The sequence below is a fragment of the Microtus oregoni genome, unplaced genomic scaffold (genome assembly GCF_018167655.1).
Source record: "Microtus oregoni isolate MIOR12 unplaced genomic scaffold, Mior012 000046F_ref0000063, whole genome shotgun sequence".
Taxonomy (NCBI): domain Eukaryota; kingdom Metazoa; phylum Chordata; class Mammalia; order Rodentia; family Cricetidae; genus Microtus; species Microtus oregoni.
Window position 1 is genome coordinate 15,520,101 of NW_024543220.1, and position 24,126 is coordinate 15,544,226.

General features: G+C 42.4%; 1 protein-coding gene and 1 pseudogene across 2 annotated transcripts in view; one reads left to right on the forward strand and one right to left on the reverse strand.

Moving 5' to 3' along the window:
• The window catches only part of LOC121435634, a 46,475-nt pseudogene extending 25,952 nt beyond the window's left edge, over nucleotides 1-20,523 (forward strand).
• Btbd9 (BTB domain containing 9) overlaps nucleotides 1-24,126 on the reverse strand; it is a 371,475-nt gene that overhangs the window by 179,742 nt on the left and 167,607 nt on the right. The gene's annotated exons all lie outside the window — the stretch shown is intronic.

Below are 24,126 nucleotides of genomic sequence, written 5' to 3' on the forward strand. Positions count from 1 at the left end.
AATGTAAATGCCTATCTCAGTGGAAGGCACCAATGAGGGGGTGGGGGTAGGGGGCTTGAGATTAGGGGAAGAATGTGTGCCAAGCTGATTAGGTCCTAGATTCTGCTCTCTTACCAAGACTTTAGTAAAGAACAATTAGCAACTTCTGGATCCCAGCACCTGCTGATGGGCTGGCCCAGGGCTATGCTACTATGCTGTGCTAAATCAGAGCTGCTTAAGACAACTCAGCACATACGATCACTACCTATCACTGTGTGCACAGAATCAGAGAAAAGGCTTCGTGGATAAGTCACAGCCTTAAACAGGGGAGAGGGCAATAATAAAAGTATGTTTCTTGAATCAGGTCATAAGGCAGAGCTTCCTATCTCCACAAGTCTAAGAACAAATCTCCTGATTATTTTACCAAGAAGGAAAACGCTTTAATGATTAGTTCTTTTTTAACTAATCCTTTTTATACCTGTAACACCAAGAAAGGTTGTTTCTGAATAAAAAGTCCCTTGTTTCTCTCCCCCACCCCGCTACACAGCCTTTCTCTCACTAATCCTTACCCTGCTGAATTTAATTGCCTTGGCAACACCAAAACAATGTCTGATCCTAATAGGTCAGCATTGATCGCTCTAAACCAATTGGTTCCTTCATTAGCAAGAAAATGAAGTAAAGAGAAAAGGCAGGTGGCTCCCACACAGGCAGCTGGGCTTCTGCTCCTCTTACAGGGCCTCTCTCATTAAACAGGAGTCGATCGATTGGCAACTCGCTCAAAATCCACAAAAACTATTCATCACTTTTGACACAAGCCTGTTTAACAGGCCGCTCAACTCAAGAGCTGGATACCCCAGATGGTCTATTCGTGGGGTGTATCACATTCTTCCCAGACAGAAATGAGGACATATCATCTATACCACCACTTCCTGGTAGGGCTTCCAGGAAAGCCCAACAGGACAAATTCTAAAAGGAGCTCTGAGATCAAAAGCTTCCTAGAATCAAGCTATTTGCCCCAGCATCTGGATCCTGGCAAAGCAAAAGCATGGGGAGGATGAGGAACTAGCCTTGGTGAAGCCAGCCTGAGGAAGCAAGCAGCCATCTAAAAACTAGTGCCTCACTCGGTCATCATCAGAGAAGCTGCTTCTTGCAGTTGACGGGAATGACAGAGAGACCTGGATCACCGGACAGTGCACAGGGAGTGAGAGAGACTTCGTAGCACTCAGTCCTAAATGGGATGTCTTCATCAAATCGTTCTCCCTTGAGGCTTAGGGATCTGTACAGAAAAGGTGTCCATGATGGATGACTCCAAGCAGTGTCTTCCAGATACAACACAACTGATGTGAGTATGGACTCCAGAGGCCGTGGCAGCAGGGACAGGCCCTGCACAGGGTCAAGTCTGATGGGGTCCCAGCAATGAGAGGAGAAAATGGATGTGGACTCCCAGCCCTAACCAAGAAGCTATCTGCAACTGGTATCTGCTGGCAAAGGACAATTAAGCTTTCTCCAATGGAGTCTCACTAGATCTATTAACCATATGTGAGGGCAGGCCTAATGCCCAGGAGTAGTTGGCTAACATAAAATCATCTCAGTAGTATTTTTGTAGATTTTTTGGTTCCTATTGCATCGTTTTGTTTTGTTTTGGCTTATTAGTCTTTTGCTTTATATTTTGGTTTCTTCTTTTGAGCTCTTGTGGAGTTTAGGTGTTTCTTTTTGTTTTGTTTTCTAAAGAGAGAGAGAGAGACAACATAAAATTGGGTGGGTAGAGGTGGGGAAGATCTGAGGACTTGGGGGAGGGGAAACATGATCAAAATGTATTGTATAGTACTCTTTTCAATAAAGAACTAAAAAATATATCTGCATCAAAGAAAAGGAGAAGGGGTTAGGGCAGATAAGTACATGAGGACTAGAAAAACCCAACCCCCCAGAACAGCACTGACCAGACCCCAGTGCTTTAGCTGACTGGAGAGCAAAGCACAGAAGCACAGCTAAGGAGTTTATTCTAGACAACAAGTGGGTAGACAAGACCATACATTTTTGCATGAGGTGAGACCACCATAGGCATAGCAAATTCCCATTGGAGACCAGCCAAAGAGCTAGGCAAGATGGTTCTGTCCCGACTGAACATCTGTAAACACCACAGACCATGCCAGGCACTCACCTGGCACAGCTTACTGATACTACCTGAAGCTATCTCATAACAGGACCAATTTTATCTTCATTCTATATACTAAACATTGAAGTTCATATATAAAGAGTAACGCATCCAACACATTACAATGCATGTCTGTCAGTCATTCATCTAGCCGCCAAACCTATCCCTTTCCTCATTTTTCCTATAAACCACCACCATGAAGACACGCCTATTAAATGTGAAGGCAGTTCTGTTTCACCCAAGCCCATGCCCTTTTAATGAAACCCTAGAAGTGAAGCTGAAAACAAAAACAGATATAGAATCAACTCACAGAGAATAAACATAAAAATGTAAGGCAACAATTCCTAAAGGATATATTGGAAGGAATATGTAACCATAATTAAGGGCCACTGTTTCGTGCCCGAGGTTTCTTAGCAACTGCCTTGGAAATCTGCACAACTGGAGTAAAGAGGCTATAACACTGCTGCCGGACCTCCTTTCCACTAGCACCTTCACGTGCCTCTAAAGCACACTGGTCATAAATTAATCATGCCACAATAGGAAGTAAGCTTTTGCCTAAATTTTAAATCCAAAAATGGACAAATTACTCAATATCAGCAATTCCATGCTTTAGTAAAAACAAACATTTTTAAAAGCTTATTTTCTTCTTGTGTGACCTGAAACTCCCCATGCTCAGCACTAAGCACTCAACAATATGGTAAATGTACTCATCAGTCACTCATGAAATACCATCCGTGTTCAAGGTACTTGCTTAAGCCTAAACGAACACCAAATATAATAATATAACACAACTAAAATCTTACCACAAACTTGACTCAGAGAAAACTTAAACAATATTGGACAACAAATTGTTGACATAATTTTTACCATTAAATATAAATTTAAATAACACTAAATTCAAAATATTGATTTCTCAATATCTTTATGGCATTAAAAAGTACAGGAAAGAAAAGGGGTCATTTTCAGAAACCTATGACATGCAGGGTACTAGGTAATACTCTGGGGATCCAGAATGAAAAGAACAGGGCACTGTTCACCAGTTGTTCACCTATGACCCACCTATCATCCATCCCTTCTTTCTCTTTCCAGCAATTATTACTGAGACCTTCTGATGTGTTCCCAAGTGTTATGCTGGGCAATGAATCAGAAAGGTGGTCCCTGCCCTCATGAACTTGGAGTGCGATATAAAAGCAACAGGCAGCTTTCATAAAATGTAGTAAGTGGTCTAAGGGATGGTGTTGATGGGATAGAGACCATGCTGCTAAGAAGGCTTCTTGTATCAGGAGATACCCACATCCAATCTCAATGATAAATACAAAGGAAACAAGAAGAGAAACAGAACGAAAAGATGTCCACGGGAACGTTAAAGGACAAGAGCTTACAGAAATTACACAGGTGTGCCATATAGGGGTTGGCAGCCTCCAATGTGGCCCCAGTGCTTGTCTTCCATTACTCATGGCTTTGTGTGAATTCCCTCTTGACCAGTTTGATTCTATGGTTAACACTGTGTAATTCTGAGGCTGGGTAAAAAGAAACTGACAAGCATGTAGGTTGGATCATGTTTTATTGGGGGAGGGCATGATACTGTATGGGTATGCTATCAGCATTTTTGACAACATATCATGGAGCTGAGTACTGTGAACGTTAATCTTGATTAGCTCAGGAATCAATTAATAGACACTACGGCATTTCCGGGAAGAATTAAGTGAGGGTCTCGAGATAACCTCCGTCACCTAGAGTAGGTGGTACCTTCCAGCTAGCAGCATAGATATAAAGAGATCTGAGGGAAAATTGGTACCTGCCTGTGAGCCAGTCTATCCTCTTGCTGCTGCCCTTACTGCCATTTTTTGCTGGCCCCAGAATATACAGTGTCTTGGCCTCCTAATGTGACTAAAGACTGGTGACACTCCGAATCTTCCAGCCTTACTTCCAGAATACAACTGCCAAAAGACCCAAATTCATGGATTCCTTAGCCTCTCTAGTATGGAAGAAACCCTCAATAGACTACTCTACCCCTACTGGTTTTAACAACCAGTTAAGTAATTTTAAGTAAGTAAAGTTAAGTAATTTTAACAAACCCTTTACACACACACATGCACACACACGCACGCACGCACACACACACACACACACACACACAATTAGTTTTGTTTGTCTATAGAGCCCTTACATAGGTGCCACATACTTATAAGCACAGACCTCTAAGTCAGGAAGGTAGTGAGTTCAAAATCAGCCTGATATATACAGCAAGACCCTATCTCAGAAAATAACAAAACCTAAAAGACAATATAGCAATGTACTTTGTCCCCTGACAACAGCCAGTATCTGTATGCCAACCATGTAACTACAACCCTGGCTAATACCTTGACTATAATTCTCTAACAGACTGCTATGGATTAAAAATTTATTCCCTGCCTCTCAATTCAATGTTGAAATCTTACCACCTTGATGATTTTAGGTCAATGGGACTTTGGGGGAAGACACAGATCATGAGGTAGAAGCTGTCACAAATGAGATTAATGCCTTGAAAAGAAACCTGGAGGAGCCTCTTTGCCACAACCATCATTTGAAGCCTGTGCCACATAGGGATCAGCCTGAGGTCAAGACCTTGGTCTTCTCAGCTTCCAAACCTGTGAGAAGCAGTTGTTGCTTCTACATCATCTAGTTCTGGTAGTTGTTCTAGCAGCTTGAATAGACAGACATCTCACGCCGGAGCCATTCAGTTAAGCTATTGTTTTGGAATTGCAAACCCACAAAACTGTGAGGTAACAAGTGCCTGCTACTATCACTACGTTTGGGGTATTCTACCGCACAGCAGTAGATACAGTCTTAGCTACCCTAGGGTTTCTGTGCTTTCTGTTGCTGTGAGGACACACCATGACCACAGCAACTCTCATATAGGAAAACATATAATGGGACGGCTTACAGTTCAGAGGTTCAGTACATTATCATCGTGGTGGGACATGGTGGTGTGCAGGCAGACATGGCTGGAGAAGGAGTAGAGAGTTCTGCATCTAGAGTTACAGGCAGCAGGAAGAGAATTTGAGCCACTGGGCCTGGCTTGAGCATTTGAAACCTCCAAGCCCGTCCCGCTGACACAGTTCCTCCAACAATGCCACACCGTCCACTAGTGCCAGTCCCTAGGAGCCTATGGGACCATTTTCTTTCTTAGCCACCACAGATAACCAACACACACAGAACTGAAGACTGGAAGGAGGCATCTGAAGCAAGCTAGAAAGGTAATTTAGGTCAAAACAACTGTAAAGAGGACACAAAATAAGGGGTGTTAGAGTTTATCTGGAAAATAAAAAGCACCTTTAGATATTTTGAAATAGGAAACCAGAGTCAGGTATGTACTGAACCAAGTCATCTGGCTACAGGATGGACAGTGGGAAGGATAAAGTCTGCATCAGACCATCTTGCCACTGCTCTACTGGGTGCAAACCTAAATGTCTCTAGGACTACTCCACCCCCACCTCCACAGAACAGAGCCCACACTCATGGCCTTAGACCAAATGTCATATAGAATCTGAATAGCTGTCACTAAGTGCCAGCAGTCATCAAGAGAGAGAAACTGGCTGGAACTGCCCAACTCAGATGTTGTGAGGTGGTCACTAGTCAGGAGAGGCTGCACACATTTCCTTTATCCAGTCCTCCTCCTTCCCAGCTCGAACCCATCAAAGAAACTATTCACACTCTATGCTTCTTGGGCTCTACATTCTGAAGCAGCAAGTCAGATGTAGTAGACCCTAGTCATCAGAAACTATTCTAAGGAAGGAATGTAGACAATTCAAATTGAGATGGGCTGTAAATATAAAATTCACACCGAGTACTGAAGACTTCATATTTAAAACATTAGTCAAAAACATTTCATATAGATTACATGTTGCATGAGGACACTTGAATAATACTGGTTTTAAATGAAGAATTTGGAGAAATTTTCACGTTTTTCTTTTGATGTCTTTTAATACAACTATTATAAAACTGAAAAGTACATACATTTCTATCAGACAACGCATTTTAGAAGATCTATAATGAGGAAGTATTTAGCTCTAGAAGGAAAGGACAATGAGAGGCTGTGACAGAAAGCAGTTTGGGACAAAGAGCAACCAGATAGGAATGACCAGCTAGGGAAGAGGGAGGAATTAAAGGTGACACCCAATGATGTCCATTCTCTGGAAGGTGCAATCCCTGTAATGAGAACCTTGCAAGAGGAATATGTGTCATTCTGCTGTGAGTCACTTCTTCAAAGTTCTGTGGCTGCAGGGGAACAGCAGGGACCCGGGCAGGACATGAGCATCTGCTATTACCTGATCCCACAGACCTGCAAAATTGCATGGGGAAGAATATACAAAGGAAGGACAGCAGAGCATACAAATCCATAAGGAACATGGTTCTACAGTAGGATCAACACTAGACAGAAAATAAAGCAGGACCACAAAGCATTGGATGGGTGGCATGAGAAAGGTAGGTGGCTATTTAAGTCAGATGGGAACAAGAAAAGTCGCTGGGCAAAGAGAGAAAGATAAATTCTGTACCACAGACATCTAATGCCAAGTGCTGAGATGTGAGCAGCCAACAAGCTCACAGAAGGTGAAGGAGACCGACACTGTTGGAATAGGTAAGAGAAAAGGAGTGTGGTCCATGTATCTTAAACTACAACTCTCAGACTGTGAGGAGTCCGGGAGATTACAGGTAAAGAAGTGACAAGATATCGCCCGTCTTCACAACTTTCTTCACAGCATGTGATCCATCTGAAGCCCAAAGTATACCCAGCCACTTGGAGCTGGCATGCACTGGGTTCCAGATAACACAACTCAAAACAGATGGATTTATTCATTCCTCCAGCACTTAAAGCCAAATTGGTCTATGGATGGTTAAGAGCACACGAAGCCACATTAGCGGCAGCTTCTCCACCCCAACCACTCTCAGATCTTGTCATGAACATGAAGCCAATCCAGGAATAAACAATTCCCTCACTTTGCATATCACACACTGAGGCAAAACACAGCTGAGGAGAAAAGCAGACACCCTTTTTGCGGGCTTCCACTGGACTATACGGATTACAAAGAGCCAGAACAAGCCACAGCCTGATTATTCAGCAATGGCCTCCAGGCCTTCCCACATTCTCCATCCACTTGTGCTTCAGCTCTCAGAGGCTCTACTGCCCATTTACCACCCCTCTTTTGGGCATACAGGCCTGGAACATAAAATCTCAAAACCATCAAATAAAGTAACAAAGAAAAAGCTAATGATGAAATGGAGTTCAATATACTCGGCTTACTTAAACCTTATGAAGCCAAAGACAATTGTCTTAAAATTTATTCTCATGTCTATTTTTTTTTAATTGTTTTATTTTGGGCTGGAAGGACTTAACTTGCAGGATCGCACACTCCCTGCTCACTGGCTCAGGTTCTGCCACAGTGCTGCTCTCATTCTCTCATGGCCTTCTAAGATAACACACATTCTCCAGTATTAGGATGGAGACATGCTTGCTAGTCTAGGAAAAGGTTTGCTTTTAAATGAAAGGTGTGTTTAGAACCTCTTTCACCAACGTTCTGCTATCAGGTTCTATGGTGAGAAGAATACAAAACTGTTCCACAAAACACCGAGAAATGGCTGTGTCTCAAAAGCCAACTGAATTTCTGAACAAAAACTAAATTAAATCCATTGTAAAAAGCTCTACAATGGGCAACATCTAAATCCTACTGACATCTTCCTCTTTCTGGACTTTAATATAATGCATCTAATACTACCTATATTTAGACTATTAAGACATGTGGAGGTAGAACACCACAATTCCAAATTGTCTGTTGGCTAAACTGCAACTGCTAGGCCCATCACATAAATGCCTCAGTGTGATAGAAGAAGGGCTAGAGCTGGGACTGTGATGACGCGTGGTTCTGTTGGGCTACATGCCCAGCCTGCCACCGGCGGACATTTACTTAACCCCCCTGAAGACAAGGCTACTTAGGGAGCAGTAATGGATTTCATTCCCGATACACACTCACCATCCACTCTAGCTGGGTTAGACTGTCTACAGCAGAGACTCTAAATTGTTGATCCTGACCAAATAGCTGGCCTGGAATAAAAGGCACATTTCCTAAACTTGCTAGCAGTTAGCCTTTTGACTACCATCTGGCTGGTTTACTATTTCCCCTTTATTTGTTATTTGTCCTCTGATATCTATGCTGTCAGTTATTCCCAATTGAGGGCCTTGTCAATACTCTGCCAATGAGCTACAGGCCCAAGACTACCCTGGCTCCATCCGCAATGGTTCTCTCTGCTAGCTACGCCCTCAGCCCAGATTCCTTTTTTTAAAAAAAATTAACATTTTTATTGTATTTGTTGAGCTATATATTTTTCTCCAGTTCCCTCCCTTCCTCTCCCCTCCTCTCCTGTCCTCCCCCATGGTCCCCATACTCCCAATTTATTCAAGAGAGCTTGTCTTTCTCTACTTCCTATGTATATTAGACCCATGTATATCTCAGAGTCCTTTTTGTTGTCTAGGTTTTCTGAGATTGTGAATTGTAGGCTGTTTATTTGTTTTGTTTTTGCTTTATGTCTAAAAGCCACTCATCAGTGAGTATATATGATATTTGTCTTTTTGGTTCTGGGTTACCTCACTCAATATTATGTCTAGAATAATATTCTAGATCCATCCATTTGCCTGCAAATCTCAAGATGTCATTTTTTTTTCTGTGTAGTACTCCATTGTGTAAATGGACCACATTTTCCCTAGCCAGTCTTTCAGTCGAGGGGCATTTAGGATGTTTCTAGATTCTGGCTATGACAAACAAGGCTGCTATGAACATAGTTGAGCACATGTCCTTGTGGTACAATTGAGCATTCTTTGGGTATATGCCCCAAAGTGGTATTACTAGGTCTTGAGGTAGGTTGTTTCCTAATTTTCTGAGAAATCGCCACACTGATTTCCAAGGCGGCTGCATCAGTCTGCACTCCCAGCAGCAGTGCAGGAGCTTTCCCTTTACCTGGTCTCAGCACTCACTCCCTTTCCTTCCCTTTATCAATAACCTTCTTAAACCCAATACTCACACAACTTACTACTTCCTTGTTGTAGGGCAGCTTCTCGGGATGTCCTTTCTCCTTCACTCCACTGAACCTGATCTGAAAAATAACTAATATGCCTATGAAAGCCCTTCTCAATCTTTATTCAACTTGGTGGCCTGAGAGGCATCTAGCTTCATTGACCACCATTTCTCCTCAAAAGCAATCCTTCCCTCTGTCATTTCTTTGTCTTTCGGAGGTACTGGAGACCCAATACATGACTTTATATATGTTAGATAGGGGTTCCACCATTTAGCTATGGACACCCTCTCTAGGTTCTTCCACTGTCTGGCTGCCCACTCCACCTCAGGTCTTTCATAACCCGCTCTTCCTTCATTTCCCCAGGGGCCACTCTCCAGGACGCCATCCCACATCCATTCTTGTCTGAGCATAGTTCAGCTCCAGTATAAACAAAGGATTTGTGATTGCTCATGCTAATTTAATGACAACCCTCTTAAAAATTACTCTTCAAGACACGTTTTCTGTGCCAGGGTTAGACTAGCATCTCATGCGCATTGTTTCTTTAAGCCTCCTCTAATCCCATGAGACAGAGATCAATTCGCTGGCCTAGAATACCCCTTCCCACAGGGCACTGGATTACCAGACATCAGCGGTCACAGCTCCTATCACTGCACCTCCTTGTCCTTTTCCAGATCAGCCCGTTCCACTCTTCTCTCAGAGTCTCCTCAGCTCCCTCCTTTCACGATGTAGATATCAACTGGTATTTATGTACCTTGGCCTTTCTACATCTCTCCTTCAGTGGACATCCTTGGAGATAGGGATCATGTTCATTTTGGTGACTATTACATGTCAGAAAGAAAATGTTTACTGAATATAGAAATCAAATAATTTGTAAAGAAACAGAAAGGAAGTTGTCTTTCTACTATAGTATTGTAATCCAGCAGCACCAACATCTCTCTGCTATTGTCCAAGAACCCCCCATCCTCTCCCATCTCATATGTTCTGGCCATTGCCACCATCATTTAGTGGGGGTTACAGCTAGAAACCCCAAGCACCTTTCATTTCCTTTTCATTCCCTATAAAAAAAAATTTTCTTGCTTGTTTTGGTTTGTTTTTTTGTGAAACAGCATTTCATGTAACCCAGGTTGTCTTCAAGTCCCTATATAGTCATGGATGACTCTGAATGCCTCATCTTTCTGCTTCCATCTTGCAAGGACTGGGATCACAGCATGGACCACCATGCCCAGTCTACAGTTGGTTTCTAGTCTATGCCTGTGAAGCCATGACCCATGTCACCATCTCCACTGCTCCTCAATCACCTCCTGCCTACTGAAAGAACCTCCTCCCTCATGGCTCTACAATGTGTTATGCATGCTAAGACTTCTATACAGAATTCAAATTTCTAAGAGGAGAGTCATCATTGTACAAACACAAAGGAAACAACCCTAATATGATAGAAGAGTTAGAGCCAGGCAGTAGAGGCGCAGGCCTTTAATCTGAGCACTCAGGAGACAGAGGCAGAGGGATCTCTGTGAGTTCAAGGCCAGCCCAGTCTAGAGAATGAGTTACTGGATAGCCAGAGCTAAACAGAGAAACCCTGTTTCAAAAAAAAAAAACAAAAAACAAAAATAAACACAAAGATAGAAGAGTTAGAAACTCATCTATTGCCTGGGTTCCAAGTGAGAGTTACTAGAAATTATTCCCCAAAGGTAGCACCCTCAAGTAATTAAGAACATAGGTTTTAGGAGTGTGTCAGTACAGGGGTAACTAGGAAGGAATCAAAGAAATATCCTAGACAAACACAGAGAGAAAAATCTTTTACAGAAGAAATTTCAATTGTCAATGTGTGAACAGTATGAACAAATCCACAATAAGGGCTGGAATCTGCTACTTCCGGGCACGGAGTGTGAGGCGTGAGCACAGAGTGGGCAGGCCATGAAGTCTCCTGCTCATCTATAGCTCCAACACTGTCCCAGCGCTCCAGGATGATCCTGCATATAAGCAGCTTAGTGTAGGACACAGTGATACAAGTTAACTTTCTATAACCCCTTGAAGAGAATCCCAAGATCAGCTTTGTCAACTGGTTCTAATACATTTAAAACTATAATGAGAATCATTGTTGCTGTTAGTGGTGTATGTGTGTGTTTTGTCATGGTTATGTTGTTTTGAGCCAGGGTCTCATGTAACTCAGTCTGATCTTAAATTGCTATTTAATCAAGGATGACCCTGAACTTCTAATCTCCATTTCTCTACTTTGAGGGCTAGGATTAAGACAATGTTCTTTCTAGTGGTTAATATATCCAATAATAAAAAAAAAAAGTTGAATGTCTTTGAACAAAAAGCAATGTGACAAATAAATTAAGGAAGCCAATTCTGCCACAACAGAATACAAGAGTAGTTGTCTGAGGGTGCAGTTTAGCAATGAATATTTAGGAATAAATTCCACAAAAATCTAAGACATGGAAAGCTATAGGTATTGGGACAACTGACTATGATCATGCAAAAGAATAGATGAATTCTGACTCCTATGCAGAAATTAACTCCAAATGGAGGAGAGATTAGCTATAATATCTAAAACTATAAACACAAGAAAACCGAGGTGGTTATCTTTACAACCCTGGGTTAGGCAAGAGTTCCTTAGGTATGAAAAGAGGGCGAAGTAGGCTTCAACGAAATGAGAAACTTTTGTGCTTCAGTGGATATTACCATGAAAGTAAGTCCAGGCATACAGCTTGGCAGTAAAGCAGGCACTTTGCACACACCTCCCACCCCCCCAGGAACAATGCAATGTGTTGCAAGCCTAAGAGAGACATTCCACACAATGGGAGAAAAAGCTTTCTAAACTACAGCTACGATAAGGATCTAAAACCCATAATATATAAAGAATTTAAAACCCAATGACTAAAAAGACATTAAAACAAAACAAACAAACAAAAAACAACATTAACAAATTCTGGGCAAATAAAAGAACTTAATCTAAAAATGGACAAAGGAGCTGAGAAAGACATTCTCCCAGAGAGGACACACAATTCCCAAGCAGCATGAAGAGACTCTCCGCGGCATTATTCTTCAGGAGGAGCCAATCAAAACCACGCTGAGGTGCCCATGAGGATGATGACAATCAGTAACAGTATGTGACAGTGGGGGCATCAAGACAGACCCCCACAGGGATGCTGGGACGCTCCTATGGAAAATATTCTCGAAATTCCTGAGAAAACTCAACAATGAGCTGCCACAGCTACAGCCACATCAGGAACTGAGGAAGGCCTATCCACATCTACAGAGACACTGACCACGGGTGTTCCCAGCAGCTACGAAAAGCATCTACCTGAACAGATCCCTCTCTGTGCAACTGCTCTGGACTCACAGTGTGGAACACGATCCAGCCATGAACAAGAATGAAGTGCTGACACTTGCTCCAACACAAAGAACTTTTGGAACATCAAAAAGTAAAATACGAGAAACAGAGACTTTTATGTTGTGTAATGAATATCTCTCTTTTTTAATCCGGAGAAATGGTAACATAGAGTCATTTGTTTACAGCACTAGCCCATTTCCTTCTCACTCACTCAGTTCTGTGTCTTTAAGATCTTAGAACACAAGTATAACAAGGCGTGTAAGCTCAGCAGGTAAAGGAACAGGATGGACAGATGTGAACTTATCCAGCACCATACCACCCAAAACAAGAATGCTTTCATTAACCAACAGCACAACAATAAAGTCAGACTGCATAGGCTGAAAGCTTCCGTCCAGAGCAAGGAGGAAAAAATAGCTCAAGCACTAAATACACAACCCTCAGTCTGTCTGGCATACATCAGATCTCATTCGGCCAAAAACAAATTCAAAATAAATATCAGGATTCTAGAGAAAAGGAAACTCAAACAAGCAAAACCATTGCTAGTTGTTAATGAAGACAAGAGAAAATAAACAGAGGTGTTTTGTTCTGGGCTTGTTATTATCAAGTTGCCCAAGGCCGGCAAAGCAGGAGATAAAAAGAAGTCTCGGGCTGTAGGTGAAACAACAGTGTTCAGTTCACACCTCTATTTCAGCGACATTCAGAAATTACTTCAGAGATAGAGGTCTTGCCTTTTTTTGGTATTTGTCAATTAATACTGAAAGAATGAGGAAGGAAACAGGAAACATGGCTATGATTGCTCAGACCCCTAGTGCTTCTAGTCCAGGGATACAAAGAGATCGTTGGCTGCCCACACCTTCTAACAAACTGAAGGAGTCAAGTTACAACCCAACTGTTTCCAAAAACTACAGAAACTGCCTTCTGCTCCTGACTCAGAGGACTTGGGCAGTTCTAGGACATCCTGTGGGCCCTGGCTTCTGCCCAGAGTGCTCCATCCAAAGCATGCTAAGGAAAGGCCTCTGGCACCTTCCCAGCCGGCCGGGGTAGGACTGGAACTGTAACGCATCACTCACTTTGAACATTTAAAGAAAACAGAAGCTCTGGAACTGCGGATAATTTGGAAATTGGCACAAAAGTTTAAAATAATAAATCCAATTGGACAATTATTGGAAGGCTCCTGCCAACTTTTGGTTTCTTGCCACAGAGAGTAATGATTCCTGCCAGTCATTTGGAAAAAGAATAGCGTCTAGAAAATCCAAATTGCAATGACCTAAAAATGGTAACCCTGCATCAGCACACAAGAACTTGGAGGGATCTGGAGGTCTGGAAATCAGATCAAGTTCAGAAACTTAATCTCTACTTCCACGATCAAGTTTCAGGCTGGGAACACCTCAGTGGTAGAGTGCTTGTCTAGTGTGTGTGAGATTCTAAGTTCATCTCCCAGCACAGTAACAAGTAAACAAGTGTATAAATAAATCAATGTGGAATGCCTTGTAAAGATGCATTGACCATCATATTGGCTCACCAGTACAAACCAGCTAGAGAGACCATGTCCTCCCAGGGCAACTGCAAAGACCTGTGCAGTCCACGTTCATTCTGTAATGGTGAAAAGTCACACACATTTATAAATAAACCCAAGTCAATGCAGTCAGGAAGAGCCAAAGCCCACAAGTCACTAAAGAGCTAAACAAATTGGGGATAGTGGCACAAACCTCTAATCCCAAAATTCTGGAATCAGAGGCCAGGAGAGAAAATTATAATTCAGCACCTAGGACAGTTCTCCATTCCCATGAGGCGGACTTAACAAATCACATGCATTTTGAGGGAATAAGCTTTAAAAAAGATGGAGTGGGAACGAACCTGGTTCAGAATCAACAGAAGCTGGCAGGCTGCCACTGTCACAGGATCTTAAGAAGCATGTGCTAGGATGATACCCCCAAGTGGGCCCTCCAAACCCAAACCTGAGTGCAGCAAGCAGGTTCCTAAGCACTTGTGAAGGGCAGGGGCAATGAGGGGGAAACCCCTACAGCTCTGTAGAAGGGGCACCTAGCACCTGCTCTCGAAGGGCCAGCCTACATGCTCGCTCTAGCATTCACAGGAACTGTGAGGGAGGAGCAGCAGCCTCACAGGTTTTAAGTGCTACTAGGAGTTAGTTAAAACCAAACAAACCAAACAACCTCCAAATTCAACTGTCAAGTTGAGAAAGCAAGTCTGCCACCACACTGCACACATGGCCATCCTCTGACGTTTCCAGTCAGAACCAACACTCAGAGTTCTTCATCCAATGAACTGCGTTTCCACCACAGTAGGGAACTGCATTCCCAACAGCAGAGTGCAGGGGTAGTGAAAGGACTGAAAAAAACCACTTTGGTACTCCAACACAGAGGTTAGGAGACGGAGGGGCAGCTCAAGGATGAGCACTAAAAGAGCAGGCGTTGATGTGCATCACAACATCTGGAGCCAGTGTTTGCCCCAATGCCATTCATCGCCTTGCTCAGTGACCCGTCCCCACAGAAGCCACACCATAAATAAAAGAAAGAGCTAGGTCTAGAATGGAAGCTTTCATAGAGAGCACATTCCTATTCTGATCTCTCGTGTTAAGCAACACATAACTGGGAGTCATAGACAGAAAAAAACAAGAGGAAGCTAAATAAGGTACATGTTGGGGCTGAGGAGCAGCCTCCATGGGTCAGAAACACTTGCTGGCCAAGCACGATGACAAGGGAGGAAGATGGAGGCAGCAGATCTCGCGAGTTTCCTGCCACTCAGCCTAGCCGAAAATGACAAGTTTCCAGTTCACTGGGAGATCCTGTCTCAAGAGAGAAAGAGAGAACGTGATGGGGGAGACACCTCATGTCCTGCTCTGACACCCATGTATGTGAACAGGTGCACACACCCACACACTTGTGTGTACACATCCCACACACACTTTCAATATATGCACCGCAGGACCGGGGTGAAGCTCAGTGACAGAGTCCACACTTGCACTGGCAATGCGCGAGCCTCATGGTCAAGAAATCACCCATCAAAAGGAGTGCAGCTGAGCATTTCTCAAACGTGTTTTCATTTGATTTTCCTTAAGTCTGGAAAACTTTCTGATAATGGTACTTTTAACTGTTAGAACTTTTATTTTCCTTTTGAATCAACTTACAATACATCTGCTAATCGCACAATAAAGAGAAAAATGCCAGGATTATATAATGAGTCGTTCTGGGTAAATTCCAACATTTGTTCCCAGTCCAATTCAAATGCAGCTTTCAGAAGGACTATATTGGAGGATGAGAAGACGATCCTCGGTTGCCTATTTATTCTGAATTCTGGCTTCACCAAAATTCTGTATGTAAGGATTATCAGGTATGTTCCCTGATTCTGACGAATGTGCACAATGTACACAAGCCTGGGGCAGGGCAACTAGCAGACGAGCCAGCTCCTCCTAGGTGCAACGGGCAGCGGCTGGGATTTTAAAGAATTCTGGTCACGTGCTGAAGTTATTTTCCCAGCATGCTAGACTTGCTTCAGTAAGAACCAAGGGGGAAAAAAAGAAGGTGGTAAGTTGGGTAGGTAAAGGTTAAATGCAAAGAAACATGCAGGACAAATCAGTTAAAGAACTGTTTTCAACAAAAAGCCAAAGTGTTTCATTTTCACAATGCTTTCCTATGCTGGAGTCCACAAAGAAAATCAATGGGAAATCCTGAAAGAACTATGCAAATAATTATAAACCTAGACTCAGTTAGAAGACTAGCAAAATCCATGATGCTTGCCCACCTATCCTGATTAAGATTCGCTGTATTCAGAGGCCCAAGTGGTGGAAAATCAGACAATGCTCAAAGGAAAGCTTCTCTGCTTGTTCTATGGAGATACTGGATTGTTTTTCCCTCCCAGGAAAGAGAAAAAAGGCCACTAGTATATAACCTGAAAACAAGGCTTTTTATTTATTTACAATGCAAGGGCACAGTGCAGGGCCCCACACTGACTGCAGTGAATGGGGTGGGCCCCGGGCCCCGCCCCACAAGACACTAACAGCCAGCTTCTCTCACTGTTGCTTGGGAATCTCCTCTACTAAGGTAGTCTGTGCTATAGCATGCTGAGCTGAACGAGGTAGTCCACATGCTACTACAATGGCTTACATTTTCTTTTTAAAAAATGTTTTTTACATTCTGTTATTTCTTTTACCTGCTTACTCTAATACTCAAGCTTTAAGGCAGTGAAAACTGAAGAATCCAAAGCACTGCAGCGTAGACAGGAAGTGGACACATGAGAATTTGTTTTCCTCTCACCTACAGTATTTCCAACCCTACGCTGACACCTGCATGAGAGATATGGTTTTGAGGGCCATTATGCTTGCATATTGACCTAATAAATCCTAGGAAATCCAAAACACACGTTATAAATATTCCAGAGAAAACAGGTGCTATGTGGAATAGACAGAGAGAAAAAAAAGATGTTTACTAAGAATAGACAATAAATTTTATTATTTCCTAAGTCTTGCAGTCAAACAAGCTTTTAAAAACTAATGCAAAGGTGACATTTCCAATGTCTTCTCCTAGTCTACTCTCAGTACACACAGTCCCTACACAAGTGTTAAGTGGGAAGTTCTATGAAGCTACCTTGCTTCAGGTCCTACTGCAAATGCTAGTGCTATGGAGAAAAAGAAAACTAAGCAACCATTCAATGGTGACATCCCTGTCTGAGTTACAGTACTCCTTAACATAATCCTTCATCTGCAACACTATAGCATCGTTCCTAAGACAGTCTATAAGACTTTAATAAATATGAACTAGCTCTGATATGGAAAATAATATCTAAGACAGGGTAAAGAGTAGTAGACAGATCCTGTTTTAAAAATTCTTATTTCTAATGTACAAGGTATTTCAAAAATATAGACAAAAACATACTCATATACTCATTTTTATATTTCTAGTTGAGAATTTAGTTTACAGGCTACCCCCAGAACAGTGGTTCTCAACCTACAGATTGTGACCCCTTCGGAGGATGCATATTAGATGTCCTGCATATCAGATTACTATTATATCATATCATATTATATTATGATTCATAATTGTAGCAAAATTACAGTTATGAAGTAGCAATGAGATAATTTTGCATTGGGGGGATCAGCACAACATGACTCTGTATTAAAGAGTCAGAGCATTAGGGAGGGTGAGAAGCACAGGTCTAGAACATATAGCCTTCTAGGCAATTGCATATGTGTGTGATTTCCTGGAGAGAAAACTAAAAGCCAGATTTAAAACTAAAAGCCAGATTTAACTAACTCAAACCAACTCATCTCACCATCCCCTGCAGCAGTCTGCTCCCGTAATCATGTTTTAGAACTGAGCCATTATACTTTCTGGGCTATAGCAAGCACATCCGTATATTAGTTACTCTAAGAAATTAATGACTTAAAATTTATCTTGACTATGCAATATAGTTGATACAAACCTAGACAACTATTTTTATAACCTGAAACAAAAAATGTACAAAAAATTTCCAACAATGAACATGTTCCTTTATAAAACCGTAATTATGGCATATAACATTCTTTAAACAAACAATTCTAAAATATTATTGGTAAAAATATGAAAATGTTGCCTGGCCACATGTCTCTGAGGAATGAGATGCCTTTGGTGAGGTTTTCTGGGAGAATGCTACCTTTACACACTATAGTAACACGCCAGCTCACCACTGCCTATCTCACTAATGAAAGTGGTTCTGGAGTTTATCTCTAGCCCAACCTTGTACGCATGAGCTCCAGCCTCACATTTTGATGCTGGCTAAGAAGTTCTACTAAGTCAGTGGTTCTCAACCTTCTAATGCTGCGACTCTTTAATACAGTTCCCCAACCATAATATTTTTATGGTGACCTCAACCAAACCTCAACCAAACCTCAACCAAAATAATTTTATGGTGACCTCAACCATAAAATTATTTTGTTACTACTTCTTAACCATAATTTTGCTACTTGTTATGAGTTGTAAATATCTATGTTTTCCAGTGGTCTTAGGAGACCCTGTGAAAGGGTCCTTCAACCCGCAAAGAGTCATGACCCACAGGTTGAGAACTGCTGTTCCTCTTGGATTCTCTACCTGCTCAGTCAACTGAAGCTGGCCCAAACTGAGAGGACACATGCCTAGGACACGGAGGAAAAGTAGATTTGAACAAACAAAAAGACTTGAGTTCTTACAAAGCTAAAGGATGTGACTAGTCCCTCATTCTCAAAGGAAAGCTCAATAAAAAGAAAAATGCCACATTCCTCGGCACTAAGAATCAGACAAGCCGATAAGGCTAATTCCAAACGATCAAGCAACAACAGTCAAGAATATGGAGTAAGAAAAGCTAACATGATATTGTGAAGCTATAAATAAAACAGCCTAGTATTAGCATATTAATAGACGGCTGCTGGGCCCTGGAGAACACAAGCACAGAAACAAACTGCATATGAAAAGGGATGCGGATTGTCTGCCAGACATCTCAGATCAAGAATGGACCTTAGTAAGTGCTGTTTGGGTAACCAGGCAACCACAGAACAGATCTCTGCCCTTCAGATTACAAGAGGGTAAATTCTAAATGAATTACAGATTCCAACCCGAGAATTTTTAAAATTAATTTATAGAGTAAATTTTTCTATACTTGGAGGCTTTAAAAGTATTCTAAAATTGGCTCAAAATCCTGAGGCAAAAAAACAAACAAAACAACAAATCTAGTCAGTTTAACAAGTTAAAAAACAAAGCTGGACAAGATGGTAAAGGCCTTTAAATACAAACCCAGGAAGTCTAGGCAGCTGGATCTCTGTGAGGTAGAGACTAGCCTGACCTATACGTGAATACCAGGTCATTCTGGCTACCTAGTCTGATCTATCTAAATAAAAGAAAATCCTACATAGTGCAACAAAAATCCCCAAACTAAATAAGGAAAGGTACAAATGACAAACAGGAAAACATCTCTGTAAGTTCTTTGGTCGCCACCCCCCCCCCTCCCATTTTCATTTTGTCTTATTTGAGGTAGAATCTTGTTATATAGCCTTGAATTCACTATGTAGACCAGGCTGGCCCTGAACTCACAATCCTTCTACCTAAGTGCTGGGATCCAGGCATGCACTACCATGCCAGGCTTAGCTCAAGCTTAGCTCAGCCTTAGCTGCATGCTGCTCCTTTGATTTACTAAGAAAGAGATTTTTGGCAGTAGCTGGGGCTGACTATGCATGCTGAGTGGGTGCTCGACCACTGAGCTACATCTCCAACCGCATCATCATTTTTAACAAACATAGAAGTTAGCATTTCTAGTTTAGAAAGAGTTCCTGAATATAAAGGATTAAAGCCTGTGCAGAAGCTTGAGAATAAACAGGAGAGAGGACTGGGGAGCAGCTCCATGGCAAATGATTTGCCTTGCAAGCATGAGCACTTGGGTTCCATCTGCAGAACCTACATTTAGAAAAGCCAGATATGGTGGGTGTGTACTTGTAAGCCTCATTCTGGGGAGGTGAGGACTGACCCCTGGAGCTTCTGGCCTGCAAGCTGCTGGCCAGCAGGGAGCTCATCTTTTAAAATAGCAAAAGGTGGGTGACACCTGAGTTGCATACCTAAGGCTGTCTGCTTGTGTCCATGTGCATGGAGACACACACTTTCACCACAGAGAAAGGAACGCTTGAGCATCCCCTAAAGACGTATGTGCAGCCCTCTGGCCGGTCCCTTCCATTCTTCCACTCATCCTCTGCCTATCCACCACACGCCACTTTTAGGAGCATGCACTGCTCGATGCTGGGGCCAAATAGTCACGTAAGCAAAGTTGGAGCAGAAAGATTCTTTTGATGCTGGATTCTTTACGCCTTTCTGTTTCACTGAACTCACAGCTAACCTTCGGCAATGTTCCCATCTGTGAAACAGAAAGCATAGAGTACACGCTTTGCTGTGACTGTTCTGCAGACTTAGTGACCTGCAACGTGTACAGCATTTGCCAGAAAACTCGTCCACTGCTCCTGCTGCTATTGTGCTATGGGAGCGATTAGCATCTGTACTCTTCAGGGCACCTACAAAGTTTCATAAAATTTGGATGTTCTGTTGATTACTGCTCTGTAGGTATGGGCTGTCTATCACTGAGAAAGATAATTGACAAAATTCACTGTGTGCAAGAACACAGCCATTGCTGCTCAGTGCCTTGTGCTTGTCAAGGTGCTTATTTAACATGGACTGTTTGATGGCAAGCTGTAATACCCTCCCCTGCTGTCTGGAACAGGACATCCATAATTACTGGGGTCACCAAGCAGCTATATTCTATAGTTCTTACAGCTCTCTTCTTTGTTCAATGCATCTCAAAAATAATAGCTAACACAGACTCTACCAATAAATTTTACTAATTCTCTGAATAATGGAGGATACAAGTCATAGGGCCCTGCTGATAAGAATCCCTCATCTTTCACTAAGCATTTGCTATTTAAGAGAAAGAAAGAAAGAAAGAAAGAAAAGAAAAGAAAAGAATTCTATGCACGCCTTCCCTCGGGTCATTGCCCTATCTCTTTTCTTCCCTTCACCTCAATCCATACTTCTTTCATTCTCCCCAAGTACTCTGCAGCTGCCACTGGTCCACCCCACCCCACTCTCACCTACTGAATCTGCTTCACACTGCTCAGGCCTGCTGACAGCTGTGACTTCCTGTGACTTATGTCATTCTTTTGGAAGGACATTTTCTTTCTTCTTCCTGTCTCTTCCTCAGGATCTTGTGGGACGTGTGTGTCTCTTTCTCTGTGTGTGTGTGTACCCAGCTCTCTTCCTCTAGAATGTCACTCAAACTCAGGTATTACTGAGGAGTATCACCTGGTCTTCTGTCTGTACTCCCCAGACTTGGCTGGGCACCCTGCTTGCACCTATCTGACCGAAATGTTCCTTGCTGTTTGTGTTCATCCATATCCTCTGCCAGAGGGTCAAGCTTTGTCTTCTTCACCTCTGGGCTCCAGCACATGAACATTGACAAACAGTTGGTATTGGCTAAGTAAATAAGCATATGAAGATGGTGTTTTGTTGACTTTTCATTTAGCTGATTTGTACTACATGAAGCAGCATTTGTTTTGAGTAATTGATCATCCCAGCTTGCCTGCCCCAAAGGTAAAGGTTAAAACAAAATAGTCAGGGAGCTGGGGAGCTGGCTCAGTTGGCAAAGTACTTGTCTCACAAGCACAAGAGACTAAGTTCAATCCCTAGAGTCCAGGGAACACACAAGGCATGGTGATCTGTGCTAAGAAAGTTGACAAGAACAGGACCCCTGGAGCTCACCTGTCAGTCAATCTAGGTGACTTGTGAGCCCCAGGCCCATGAGACACTGCTTCAAAGGAAGGAGACCGTGACACCCTAGGTTGCTCTCTGATCTCCACACACGTGTATACAAACAGCATCCAAACACACACACACACACACACACACACACACACACACACACAGAGAGAGAGAGAGAGAGAGAGAGAGAGAGAGAGAGAGAGAGAGAGAGAGAGAGCGCACCAGAGACTAAGAACACAAACCTTCAAGTCATCCGTTATCAGCTTTCACCATGAAAAAGACAAGGAGCTGAGCACTGCATCGGGAACTCTTGCCTCCTATAATTGAAGAATGTTTTTTCCTATTATCATTTATGTCTTTGCTTATGGCCCATAAAGAGTCAGATTTAACTGCATTGGAAATTTAAGGGGAAAATATAAAGGATCTTGATGAAACAAAAGTGTTGGTATGAGATGAGCCTTCCAAGGGAAATAAATTACATAAAATCACTCTTTCTGACTCTAAGTACAGGGAGAAATATGTGGAGGGTGCACAACTACCATGTAAATGTGTTGAGGCCCAGAGGAAGAAATGGGCCTAATTGTATATGAGGCTATCCATTTACAAGTCAGACAGTCTGGAATCATCTACTCGAATGTATTCTGGTCCATTTCTCCCCTCTTCTACCACTTTCACCTGGCTCTCCCACTCCAAGCAAAGAAGGGGATAGAAAAGGAGTATTGAGAGGCAGGGAATATGTACATGAATGAGTGCGAAAGCGGGTGAGAATTCTGCCCACTACCGAGTGATCTTAGGAGGATCTCCAATGGGGAAATATTCCTAGGTCCCTCAAAGTAAGAATTCCCACCTCTCAGCAATTCCTAATCTTTTCATTACTGCTCCCTAAGGAGTTGGTTTTGTTTGTCTGATTCAGAGTCTTCCTATGTTTCCCAGGCTGCTTGAATATGCAGCCCTCTTTTTGCTACACCTAAGTGCTAGGATTATATCAGCCACTACAACAACTAGACTAAAGAGGCTTTTCAAGATATTTTTTCTATACATCACTTTATGCCCTTCTGTACATTAACATTAAAAACAGCAAGTTCTAGGCTGGGACTGGGGAGCATAGCTTGGTGAGAGAGTGTGATTCCCTCTTAGCATGGAAAAGGCCCTAGAGTTTACCCCAGTACTGAAGAGGGGGGCAAGTAAGTTCTTTCCAACCTTCCCCGACGTCACCCTGGAGGAGGATGCATGCTCCAGAAGATGTGAGTACAATAAACACTATTAAGCCAGGATGGCTACAGATCTCCAGACCTATTCTCAGGAAATATCTGTGTATGTGTTTGTCTTTACTTAGGAGTACTGGCAACTGGCTCCTTCTCATGGTGTCTAAGCAGCTCCTTAGGTGTAGACCTTGTCTCTTTACTGTGGTCTACTAAGGACATGACCACCTTAGATTCAGTGCCACAGGGTCCCATATCCTCTGCTTGCCCTCCCATCATCCTGGTGGTTCAGTGTCATCCTGATTTGGTTGGACTGTAAACAGATCTAAATTTTGCCTGTGTTCTCTGATTTACAAAGGGCTGTACTAAGTGGGCAAGGACATGATATCTGTTTGCTCATTATCATTTTAAGGAGCTGGTTACAGAAAATATTTTCATAGCCATTCCTACTACACAAAATAACCACTGTCAGGGATTTTAAGCTCTGATTAATCTCCATTCGACTAATGAATGCATAAACACAATGTGATAATTAATAAAATGGAACACTAGCTATAAAAGGAATGAAATGGTATACATGTTGTAACATGGATGGAACATGGAAACATAAAGGGAAGGCAGAGCCCTAGAGTCTCAGTGTGACTGGTCTTCCAAAGGCTATTTGGAAAGCTTAAACCCAACAGTGGTGATATTAGGAGAAGGTGAGACCTTTAGGAGGTAGGACTTAAGTCTTCTTGTCAGTTCTACCCTTGCAAGAAACTAAGGCAATTCTTGTGAGATTCTGAATTAAGTTTCAGGACAGAGCTGTTATAAAAAGAAGAAGCCTAGCCACCCTGCCTTACTGTGACCTCTCCTTCTCTAATGCATTCCTTCCAGGATGTCACCTGATAAGGTGACTCAGCCAGAAGGACATTGACCAGAGCCATGCCACGGCATTTGGATTTTCAGCCTTCAAAACTGTAATCCAAATAAAACTTAATAATAAAGGATGAAGCTTCAAGGGATTTCTTTTCAGTAACAAAAAATAAACTAGTGTAATGCCAACACAGAAGAATAAAGTAAGTACATGCTTAATCATGGATTTTATCCCTAGGACGTGTGTGTGTGTGTGTGTGTGTGTGTGTGTGTGTATTAGTGGGT